Below are 805 nucleotides of genomic sequence, written 5' to 3' on the forward strand. Positions count from 1 at the left end.
GACATGCCTCGGAACGCTGAGGTGTGTGTCGCTCTGTAGAAGAAGGCTCAGAGCGCTTGTTTGAACATTTTTTTTTTGCTCAAATGATATCGCGCGACATAAAAAACGACACGGACGTGAGAGAAGACTACACACCAAGCGCTTGGTGTGTCGTCTTCTCTCACGTCCGTGTCGTTTTAACGCGATAGCGTTAAGGAGCTCGTGTCGCAGAAAAGCCGGTGTCGTCGGCGTCGGGTGTCGGCGTCGGCGGCGTTGACCGTGAGCGATAAATCACGGCAGGCGCTTCATAAATAAAAAGCAACTTCCAAGATTGGCCCGGTGGGAATCGAACCCAGGTCTCCGGAGTGTGAGACGGAGACGCTACCACTCAGCCACGAGTTCGATGCTTTCAAGCGGTGCAAACGCGCCTCTAGTGAATGCGGTGTTGCCTTCGAAACGAGCCGTGGAAAGTTATACTGCGGTGTATATCGGTAATTATGAACATGTAACGTACAGAAGTCACAATTACACGAGTTGCGAAGTGCGTTTCCGCTGCATTTCTTCTGCGCTTTTTTATGTCGCGCAATATCATTTAAGCAATGGATTACCAACTTGCCCGGAATGCTGCTCTCATTTTCTTTTTCCTTTTTTTTGCACGTATGCGCAGTGGGCGACCACCTCGCGCGCCTTTGAAAGTCTTACGGAGTCCCGTCGTCCGTAGAGGCATTGTTTTACGCGCTGCCTCCCCTCCGAGCGACGTAGTGGATTCGGCCTTGACGCCGTCTTCAATTTGCTCACACGCGACACCTGCGCGGCGCCAAGGAAG

Source organism: Dermacentor albipictus, chromosome 7, assembly GCF_038994185.2.
Source record: "Dermacentor albipictus isolate Rhodes 1998 colony chromosome 7, USDA_Dalb.pri_finalv2, whole genome shotgun sequence".
In the NCBI taxonomy this organism is placed as follows: Eukaryota; Metazoa; Arthropoda; class Arachnida; order Ixodida; family Ixodidae; genus Dermacentor; species Dermacentor albipictus.